At 43.9% G+C, this 8,318-nt stretch overlaps 1 long non-coding RNA gene across 1 annotated transcript; it reads left to right on the top strand.

Moving 5' to 3' along the window:
* The first annotated feature begins 2,133 nt into the window (after nt 1–2,133).
* LOC121828862 (uncharacterized) lies at nt 2,134–7,943 on the top strand. Its single transcript, XR_006071491.2, has 3 exons — nt 2,134–2,492; nt 2,902–3,150; nt 5,784–7,943. It is a non-coding gene; the product is annotated as an uncharacterized LOC121828862 (long non-coding RNA).
* Nucleotides 7,944–8,318: the final 375 nt, after the last annotated feature.

Below are 8,318 nucleotides of genomic sequence, written 5' to 3' on the forward strand. Positions count from 1 at the left end.
GCATTGATGGGTGGGGGTCAGATGGGATGGGGGAGGGCATCTCTCCCCTGCCCATGCTGCCACATGACAGGTGATTGATGGGGACAGCTCTCCCATGCTCACAACTTTGAGGCTGGCTCGCCCATACCTCCACCAATGGGGTTGGCTCTATTGTGCTGCCCAGGCAAGGTGCAGCGTCCACTTTCCACTTCTATTGTGCTGCAGCTGGTAAGAGCGAGGGTCAGTTCCTTCACCCACCACAGGTGGTAGGGGTACAGACAGGAGGGCACCTTTCCCTCATCCTTATCACCACATGACAAATGAAGGGGATGTGGCCAGCTCTGCCCCTCTCACACCCCCAGGACTTGCACAGCCATGCCTTTGTCTACAGGGTCAACTCTACTCTGCTACCCAGGCCAGGTGGAGAATTTGTTCTCCTGAGTGCTGCAATTGTTGACGGGTTGGATCAGATCCCCTAGCTGCTACAGGTGGCCAGGGGCAAGAGGGAGGTATCTTTCTTACACCACATGGCAGGAGCAACCTGCTCTCTCATTTTCCCACCCTTGAAACCAGCTTGCCCCTGCTCCTGAGAACAGGGTCATCTCTATTGTGCTGCCCAGATAAGGGGTAGGACCTGCTCTTCTGAGTGCCTTGCCCAGTGAGGGGCAGGACCAATTGGACCAATTAGTGTTGTAGCCAGTGAGGGGGCGGGGCCAACTCTGCACAGCCCCTTCTATTCTACCTTTGGTGATCATAAACCCAGACATGGGCTCTGGCTGCATCCCAGACATTACCATGTCAGCTCGCTCCTCACTGCTTTCACCTCCTCAGATAGGCCCCTGTTCACGGGCATGGCAACTCTTTAGGAAGGCATTTTGTTGGGACTGGCTTACCGTTTCAGAGGTTTAGTCCATTGTCCTCATGGCAGGGAGCATGGTGACGGGCAGGCAGACATGGTGCTGGAGAAGATGAGGGTGCTACATTCAGATCTGCAGGCAGCAGGAGGAATAGAATAGAATCACTGGGCCTCACTTGGGCTTCTGACCGCCCCCCAACACGCGCGCGCGCACACACACACACACACACACACACACACACACACACACACACACACATACACAGTGATATGATACATTTCCTCCAACAAGACCCTACCACCTCTAATCCCTCTCAAGTAGCACTACTCCCTAATGACCTAGCATCCAAATATAGGAGCCTATAGAGGCCATTCCTACTCAAACCACCATAATCATAGTTTAAATTACTAGAGAAATCATTCATTCATTCATCCATTCATTCATGTATTCTTTCATTCATATGCTAGGCACCCCCTAAGCTATCCTTTATGGAAGGATTTTTATATACATCAGGCACTTTCCCAAAGTACTTTAATCAGTTCATTTAATCATTTTAATAACCTGATTAATCTGGCATTACAAGAAATGAATCAACTGGCTTAACATTATATAGCTTATAAATGATAGATTCAGAATTGAACCAGACTCAGAGATGAACCAAGATGTCTGATTCCAGAGCCTTGTGACTTTACTGTTAGATTTACAAATCTGGGTCCTGGAGGGCAGTCAGTAAATGGTCAATTAAAAATTAAATAAGACCTATTTCAGAGAGTGCAAAGGGATATTAGACAATGAGACTGGCAAACTAGGAGGTCAGTGTAGTGTGGTGGCTACTTTCCCTGGATTGCCAGGTTCTTCTGCTTAAATAAGATGATATAAATGATAATGAAAAACAAGGTAGATAGGAAGATCTGAGCCAAGAGTGTTTCCAGTGAGAGAGGCAACTAAAAGAAGTTCTGAAAGTGGATTTAGTATAAAGGTCGATGTCTTAGATCCCCTTTGCTGTAGCAAGTTGCCACCCCCAGCTCTTCTGAGTGTTGCCTGCTCTCTGTTCATGATTGCAATTGCCTCCACTGGAGGAAAAGGCCTGAGTCAGGAAGGAACCATAGCCAAAGGCGGATTGGTATAATATGCCAGTCTCTTGCTTCAAGTAGGGCCATGAGACTACAAGGTTGAGCATGATCTTTAGTAGGAACTTTTATTGGTATCTCCTTTTTCTCTTGTTTCCCTAACTCATTCATTTGTTCTGTAAGGCTTCAACAAACTACACATACAGAAGAATCCTCATTACAGGCTCAGCCTTGGGCGGGGGAGGGGCGCTATGACAGTTGGGAAAATGCTGATATCATGAGAAAACAGCACAAGGGCCATTAGCCTGACTGAAACAGACTGGGTGAAATGGTGTCCTATGATAAGGATAAATGAGGGGAGACAGGGACAGCCTAAAGAAAGTTCTGTGGGCTGGACACAAAGCTTTTTCCAAAGGCATTGGGAACACTTTGGACGATGATTTAGACACAAGAATGCTTTCTCCAGCTGCAATGTGAAGAACGAACTATAAGGAAAAGAAAGATCTGACTAAGAACCACTGACCAACTTTTACATTCCAGGCAAAATCTGATAGTGCCTTGAGTTCAAATAGTCTTGGAGGTAGAGGTAAGCAGGACTGGGGACACATGGCAGAGGTGGAGTTGGGATGGCCTGATAAATTGGTAAGGCATAGCTAAAAAATACAGGATTAGCAGGTAGTCACACCAATGGCTCAATTTGATGAGTAATGCTTGCTTCACTCTGTATCCTGGGAATTTCTCAGATCAGTACTCTACTCTCAAGTCCAATGTCCTTATTGGCAGATGAGCTTGAAAGAAGTGGAGTTTGATTGAAAATGGCACACAGTGGTCATTAGAGGAAAGCAATAGCAGCATCTGATTGTGTAGACACAGGCCCTTTTATTGCTTTCTGCTCTTTATATTTATTTCTCTAACAGCTGTGGCATGGCTGTGATTAGGTACTCCACTTAATCTGGGAGAAGGCAATTCCATAGCTCCCCCTGTTCTTTTGGCAGGCTGTTTTGTACGTGGCTTATTTCCAAAGAAGTACCTCGATTAAGCCAAGGCTGAGGAGCTACACAGCACCAGGGAGAGCAGAACTCAATTTGCCTGTTGCTCTCAAAGCCAAGCGGATGTGAGTGGGAAAGCAAGTGTGGAGTGACCGTGTGAGAAAGATTACTTTGCCTTTCTGAAGGCCTGCTGGAATATGGAATAGATTAGGATACTCGGAAGCTGTGAATGCTGCAGGTCATGCCGAGAAGGTGGTGAGCATCCCAAGGGTACATACAGGCCTCCCTGATTTCAGGGCGAGGTTTGGAATGAGCTGGAGGCTCTGAATGGGAATCTAGCCTCCTGGTGGAGGAAGGGAGCTTTCTTTAATTCTCCTTTGTTCAAGAAAGCTATTTTCCCCTCTGGTGGGAGGGTAGGACACATACATGGCCAAATATTTTTTAACTCTTCCTAACTTTCCTAATGTGGGAAAGGGAATAGCAACAGCAGAGTCTTATAGAAATGCATCACTCACAGAGCTTCTAGGGACTTGGGGATATGTGATTAGGAAAGCAGAGCCAGGCATTTGAACTAAGGAAAGTAATTCTGAATCAGAGGGAGATAATTAACAGACACAAATAATTGGAGGGACAGAATGCACATGTGTCTTTTAATTGATGGAAGGAAAGCATTTCCAGTGTGAACAATAAGTGGAAAAGAGGTCACAGCTTTTCTTGATCCACAGTGCCCAAGCCAGACACCCCATCACTTCCTGTTTCATACACCATTGCGCCTTGACTCGAAGCCAAAGTAACTAATTAGTTTTATATCTTTAGGTGTGCAAGCAATGTTTATCTAATTTTAGGAAGTGTCACTGTCTGCTATCAATATCATGCACAGTGTAGTTTTTTAAGAGGACTGTGAGGCATACATACATACCATGCCAAACACAGAGCAAGTGAATCTTTGCTACTTTGAGTCAGTCCCCTGCCTCCTGCTTTTGCTCCAAGCAGGTGAAACCTTGTATACAGACTTGGTGAGCCAGTGCATGCCCCTGCTAGAATAGAAGCTCCCCTAAAGCCACACATCAAGGTGCCTTGCATCAAAGTCATACTAATTCTCTTAGTTATATCTAGAGGAACCAGTGTGCCATACCCATAAAGAGGTCAGAAGATGTCAGGCTAAGGTACTTAGCAGGTGTTAGGAATTTAGGGCTGATACCAGAAGTAAACTATAGCACCGGGGGGTGGTGGGGGTGGTGAGGGTAGGAGCCAATGAACCGAGCCATGGAATAAACAACAGTGAGGAGAGCAGAGGGCAGGCCAATGAGGTATTGTGGGAATAAATTTTGTTGTTACAGACAAAGAATATAGAAGACACTGCAGGACCCTTTAAATGAATAGTAGGGGAAGTTGGAAGGGAGCTAACGTCACTAAAAGAGGAAGGAAGGCCTCATCTTGAGATGGGGTACTTCTGAGTGGGTGGCCCTCCTAGGTCTGCTCAGCTTTTGAAAGGAGTTTTGCACATTGTGGGAAATAAGATTTGGATTTTAAGGGGTGTGGTAGTACAAGTTTATAATTTCAATATGGTGGGGGCAGGGGCTGAAGTAGGAGGATTGCAGGTTCCAGGCAAGCCTGGGCTCCATGGTATGACTCTTTTTCAGACAAATAATAAACAAGAGAAACAACAAAAAAATAAGTAGAGAAAACCAATCTAGAAACAAAAACCCAAAACCAATCAACCAAACAAACAAAAACCCAGCAACTAAATGTCATTCTTCTGCATGTGGTCATTCAACTGTCCATAGACCATTGTTGATAACCAATTGATTGAAAATGTGGGGATTATGCATTCATCTCTGGACTCTTCTGTTTCATTGGTTAATGTGAGAGGCTTTCATTGCATAGACATCTATGCAAGCATTAAAGAAAAAAAGCTTAAGGAAATATGCGGAGTGCTTATGAATTGAAACAATAAACATGGTTAAAATGTCGGTAGTACATTAAAAGACTTACAGAATTAGTGCGCTCCCTGTCAAAATTCCAACCAGTTTTCATAGAAATAAGATAAGTTGTGGTTCTGAAATTCTCAGATCTATACCCTGCCTGAATGTTTAAGACAATCCAGAACAGAAGGAACCAAGCTGAAGGTATCACATGGAAGAGCCACATTGTATTTATAAAGTAGTAGTCACCCAAAAGAGACTTTTTTCTTATTTATTTATTTATTTATTTATTTATTTATTTATTTATTTATTTATTTATTTATTTATTTATTTTTGAGACAGAGCCTTATTATATCACATGGGCTGTCTTCAACCTCACAAGATAACTAAGGCTGGCCTTGAACTTACAATATTCTGGCCTCAGCCTCCTGGGATTATAGGTATGCACCACCAGATTTGGCCTCTGAAAAGACAATTTTGTGTAACAGAAGAGAAAATGAAGCAAGGTGAGGGAGAACAAGAAGTAGGTTTCCCATTGATCTGATGCTTTCAACATTTAGTGATGAATTTGGTATCTGACAATGATTTGCTTTGTCAAGAGCATACGGAGAGGAGACAGAAACGATGAAGAGGCCGGTAGAAAAGGACAAGCTAGCATGGAGTGTAGCTGAGGGGGGAACGTTGTTGGTGGGAGTATGTTTGTTTATCTTTGAATGAAAAGATTTGAGCCCATGTTGTTGCACTGAACAAGTCACCAGCAGAGAAAAAAGAGAGACCATGGTCTCTGAAGGGAAGCCCAGCATGGTGGGAGGCAGGTGAAGGGGTTAACCTGTCCATGTGGCAGGGAACATTTCTTCCAAGATGAGAGGGAAGGAGGAAAGTTTGGGTGATGATCCAAAGAAAACTGAAGGAGCTTGGGAGGAAACTGTGGGAGTTCTCATCAGATGTTCTCAATTTTCCCAGGGAAGTAGGTGGAGAGGTCATCTCTCTCTGAGCAAAGAAGCAGGGAAGAAAACAGTTGGAGGAGAATGAAGACAACGGAGAAGGCTGTGAATAAAGGCCCCATTAATGATAAAGGGGCGGTGGCAGGCACCTAGCCCTCTGGCTTCCAAGGTCCACTTTGCATGTTCACTCTGCCCAGCCCCTTTGACTGTGCTGCTGGCAAAGGGCGAGAGGACATTACATGCTGAGAGATCATTGAAAGGCGTGAAAGGAGGGGAGATAGAAAAGGGGGAAATGAATTGCTTTGAAATATCCAGGGAACATGACATTGCAATGATCAGAGCTTGAGAGGAGACGAGAGGAGCCTGGTTGAGTAGCCAGAGGTCAAATGACTCTGTGACATATCTTTAGTGCTGTAGAGGAATGGGGAGACACCATGATGCATTGGGGTACCCCAATTCCTCTTCTCACTTCTGTGAACCTCAGTTCAAAGCTGGTTTGTAGCCCCATCCAGCGGCATCACCACATCTTCTTGAATGATCAGTGGGGAGTGAGGAATCTTCCAGGTAACAGGTGCTGCTCAACAACTTGACACTATGACTGATGAGATAGTTCTACAGTCATGAGTATATAATTCATGTCATCCCTAAAGCAGAATGAAAGCTCTATTAAATTCTTATTTTTTCAATACCTTTTTAAAAATCCATGATCTTTGTCTTTGATTTTTAGAGAGGTCATTATCTTTTCCAGTTTGGGAGAGTGTCCAGGTCTAGAAACCCAACCTTCTTCCAGTTACGCACTGAAAATATTAGTCTCCATGGGGATTTGACAGTGTCTTAGTCGATCAGCTTCTATCTGCTGCAGAGACTTGAAGTGAGTTTTAAAATAAGCAGTGAGTTAGTTTGCTAACTGAGCTGAAAAAAAAAAGTCAGGATTGGCAATGTAACTTGTAGAGCCCAGTGTGAGGCCCTTGTTCCAAAATTACTAGTCATTTCATGATGGCAAGAACAGTAAGTCAGTTTAATATGCCACTGTTCTGATGTATAACCACCCTGGAACCAGGGGGACAGAGAGTTGGGAGTGACTTGGTATGCAGGACAAGACTATAGTCAGCCTCCTGGCTGCATCCCATGGGAATTACATGTAAGCTCCTAGACAAGTATTTTTGTTGTTGTTTTGAGACATTCATTTATGTAGCCCAGAATGCCCTCGAACTCATGATCTCTCTGCCTCAGCCCCTTATTGCTGGGGTTACAGGCATGTGCCAACATGTCTGGACTTAAGGAATTTTAAATTTTGGCCCCAAAGTTACTTCTTTCAAAATTTCCTATGGAGTATATATTCTTGGTTGTTTTCCAACAAAAGTTTGGAAGTGAAGGAAGGCTAGTCATTCAAATCAGGAGACAATTTCCATTAACCACTGGGCACAAATTCCACCTGAAGGTAAATATGTCTTCAACTTGCCATCTTATTTACTATAGAAAGCCCTCCCTCTCATCCACTCTGTGATAGACTAGACTGGTCCTAACCTTGGCAATGAAGTATTTACTCTAGTGGTTAGCTATCTGACAAATCCTACCTAACTTACAAGGTTTAGAGAGAGAATACTCTACCCATGAAGGGCTTTCCATAACTCCCCTGGGAAGTCTAATAGGAGTGTGTGGTGGGGATTTGAGAGTCAAGAAAGGTATTAGGGGTTTAGAACACCCAGAGCTGACTAAAGATTAAAAGTAAGGAGCTCTGCAAGTTCAGAGAGAGAAGACACTCAAAGTTAAAAGGAGTGTGGAAAGGGGCAGTCCAGTCACAGGCGGACATGGCAGAGAGGGGCTGAAAGAAATACAGCTTGGTCAGTGATGGCTCCTGTTTCCTCTGAGATGTATCAGGTCTAGACATGAAGCAGAACAGGCCAAGGGCTGGTGCTAACCAGTCTTTGGATTGAATAAGCATGATGGGAGGTGGATGAAAGAAGGCCCTGTGGAAAGGGCCATAAATAGACATAAATTCAGCTACGGAGATCAGAAGACCAAGTCTGTACATTTCCTATTTCTAGTTTTGAAGTACAAAATATTCATTCCAGAATTGTTCCATGCTATGGTGTATGATAGGCAACATTGTAATGTGTAATGCCCCTATCTCTTGTTTGCAGTATTAAAGCATACTTTTGTTGTTGGTTGTTTTCTTTACTCTTTTTTTTTTTTTTTGTGTGTGTGTGTGTGTGTGTGTGTATGCAACCCAGCTTCCAAATAAATCACATACAGAGGCGTATTCTTATTTATGAATGTCTGGCCTTAGCTTAGCCTGTTTCTTGCCAGCCTTTCTTAATTTAAATTATCCTCATCTATTTTTTTTTGCCTCCAGGTTTTTCCTTTTCTATTCCTGTGTACCTTTCTTTGTTACTCCATTGCTGGTTGTGTAGCTGGGTGGCTGGCCCCTGATGTCCTCCTCTTTCTCTTGCTCCTAAATCTCTTTTTCTCCCAGATTTCTCTTTCTAGATATTTCTCTTTCTGCCTGCCAGCCCCACCTATCCTTTTTCTGGCCTTGCTATTGGCTGTTCAG

This window comes from Peromyscus maniculatus, chromosome 4 (genome assembly GCF_049852395.1).
Source record: "Peromyscus maniculatus bairdii isolate BWxNUB_F1_BW_parent chromosome 4, HU_Pman_BW_mat_3.1, whole genome shotgun sequence".
Lineage (NCBI taxonomy): Eukaryota > Metazoa > Chordata > Mammalia > Rodentia > Cricetidae > Peromyscus > Peromyscus maniculatus.